Genomic DNA, 3,409 nt, shown 5'->3' on the forward strand with positions numbered 1-3,409 from the left:
CAAAAAAGGATTGCTTTTTTTTTATTTACCTGGGGCAAAAAATATTAATCGTGTGCTTTCTGGAGCTGATAGCCGAACAGATAATAACAAAATTAAAATCATGGCTAAAGAATATCATATAAAATATAAAACTAAAAAACAAGGATACAATAAATGACTTGTAAACTACTGTTAAGGTGGTTTCACACTATGCGTTTTAGACGCAAGCGAACGCGCGTATTTAAATCGCATGAACGCAACACAAAAATAGATAGCCGCGAATGAATTAATGCTTTCACACTACGGGAAAAAACGTGCGGTCGATCGCGTCCGATCGGACTGGTTTAATTTGGTGCGTTCGAACGCACCCGCAATCTAAAATTAAATAATACTTCAAACCGACATCATTCACACTATGCGATTAAACGCATGCGTTTCTCCAGTCTAGTCATAATTTTATTAAGTCATATTTAAATTTTGTCCATATTTGAGATGGAGAAATTCATTTTTGAAGTTCAAGCAGAAGAGGCGATCTGGAATAAAGGTAAGGAATGTTATTTTTAATATGAACTATCGGTATACGTAGGTAGCTTGTTAAGTACTATATCATGACAACTATTATATGAAACTCAACAGTTCCTATATTAGGTACCTACTTAGAAGTTAGCCAAAATGGGCCTAAGAAGTTTGGGGGGTTGGAATTCGGAAAATATCTTCGTTACCTACTTAAATATGTATCTTAATATGTTAGCTGCAAATGTATCTTGTATGTATCTTAGTATGACAACCATAGGCGTGCGCATGGGGGCATGGTGAGGTTTTTTAAAATAAGTACGTTAACTATATTAAATAATTTATAATTAAGTTTAATGTATTGTAAACAAAATTATTATTTTTGGTTCATTAGTTCCGAGGGGTAAACACCTTGGGGGTAATCAGTGTACAAGGTGATGGTAATCATGGGTAATCATAGGCATAATCATTGAAATCAGTAATCTGGTGTACAAAACTTCTGTCAGGTATTTACCCCTTGATTAGTTCTGAGTTATCTAGATAACAGTATTTGTGGACAAAAATATAAAAATAAACATTTGTTTTAAAGATATTGTGTCACCTCTAATTACTACCCACAGATTTTTATATGGTACCCCCCCGCGTTTAAACTCTGTGCATGCTATTGCCTATGATTACAAGTATGGTAAGTATCAAGTATTTTGTATTGTAATACATTCTTAGAATAACGTATAACGTTTATTTCAAAAAAAATGTTTCATTGAAAGATAGGTAGGGGTGAGTGAGTGGGGCAGATTTAAATGAAATTTACATTTAATTTTTTAATTTACTGACAAATTATGTACCTACCTATTTGATAATTACAATCTGTAGTCTAGAATTCTAGATGGTTGTGAATACTGTTTGACTCATAACAACCTCATATATTAAATAACCAATTTAATTTATAATAATTATAAAGTTAAGTATATTTTTATTCTAAAGTTGGGGTACTTTTGAACTTCGAACGTGAAGGGGATAGATTTGAATATGTGTCTTATACAGTTATAGGGCCACATTTGAATGTTGAACATAAATAAATATTAAATTAAATTAAACTTTTTCTTTATTTTAATAATAAATAACTAAATACCTATAATATAATACAATTTTTTACAATTAGGTTTAAATGTTTTCTTGTCAACTTTTTTTTTTTTGGTGAAAAGCTAGTTTTTTGGGGGTTTTCTTATAGATAAATTTACATATTTGTGAACATTAAATATATTACTAGGCAACAATATTTTGAATAGGTATACAATTCTAAACTTATGATTATAGTGATTATATGATTATGATTTTAGTTTATAGAACAGTAGAAATAAGGTAAAAGTTATACCTATTGACTATTATATTAATAATGTATATTATATCATTCATTACAACAATAAACGTACAGTATACAAGCAGAAATATGTTTTATTTGATTTGATTTGAATAAATCATGAAGTGTAACCATAGGCGTAGCGTGATGAATTTATATGGTAAGGGGGGGTTAGCCTTTTTTTCCTTGTGGTACACTGGTTCATTTTTACACAGGGGGCTAAACAGAATTCTGGGGGGCTTAACATAATTATGATGGGCTATAGCCCCTTTAGTCCCCCCACAATTGTACGCCTATGAGTGTAACCAACATTTATATGTATTTATATTAATATAATGATAAAATATGACATATATAATAATTAAAGTACTTACTAAAGTGACTTGTTTTTGTTATTTTCATAAAATTAATATTTGTAACTAGAATATGTTAGAATAAAAGTGTATACCTTAATGTAACAGATAGCCTCTCTTCAGGTTGAATGGCTGAACGCAAAATAGTGTCTTCTTTCTTTAAGTATGGTCCAATAAGTGTTAGCTAATTGAAAAATTACAGTTTTTTAACATAAACTAATTATTCCAACCTCATATAATTATAGATGTATAAATAATAGGTACTACTAGATAAAAATAGAGTAAACATTTGTTTAGATAAACTCACAAAAAAAAGTGTGTTTTGTAGGTACATACATATTATGTATTTAATTAAAAATAGCTTACCAGTTCATCAAATGTTGTAATTCTCATGCGGTAATATTTAAAAAATTCTTCTGGGTATGCCCTCAGAGTCAAAAAATTAACTTGAAACTGCCCTTCTTGAGGTCTTTTCATATTAAGAGGATGTACCCAATAACGCCTTGATGTTATAGATTTTTTTTGTTTAATTGATACAAAATAGCAACAATTTCAGCATCGTTTAATGTTGATAATATATTAGAATCCATTCTAATTGTAATAATTAATAAATTATAACACGATGCGTACTGCGTACCTAGTCAAAAGTCAAATCTCAAAATTGAGAATATCTTATCTCAACTGCAATCATATCACATATTTTACAATACAACTAACGTTTTAATTTCAGCGCGCGGATATTGTCCTAATACAATAATAATAATATTGTAATAATAGTTGTAGAGGTAATAATTTTATATATTTTACTATTTTAGTACACTTTGTGTGTTATTGGAATTAATCAGTACACGTCCGCGCTATGCGGGCCCTCACGAGACGTATTTAGATGTCGCGCGAACCGCGCTCGCTACTCGGATTAGTTTCATAGGAGGGGATTTGAGCATTTGATATTCATAATAAACCTTTATTATTTTCTAATATTTAAAAATAAGTGTTTTGGGCGAATGAATACTATCCCGTGGATAATTGAAGTAAAATCTCCAAATATTTACAGTAAATAGAGGAAAACTTTATCTGTGCTTAAGCGTTTTGATTTTGTCGATAACACATTTCGTTCTTTTTTTATGGGTAGTGAAAAACACAATACTTTCAAAACGTATCAAAAACAAATTATTAGATTTTTCAAAAAAATCGAAACGCTTAA

The sequence above is a fragment of the Acyrthosiphon pisum genome, chromosome A2 (assembly GCF_005508785.2).
Source record: "Acyrthosiphon pisum isolate AL4f chromosome A2, pea_aphid_22Mar2018_4r6ur, whole genome shotgun sequence".
Taxonomy (NCBI): Eukaryota; Metazoa; Arthropoda; class Insecta; order Hemiptera; family Aphididae; genus Acyrthosiphon; species Acyrthosiphon pisum.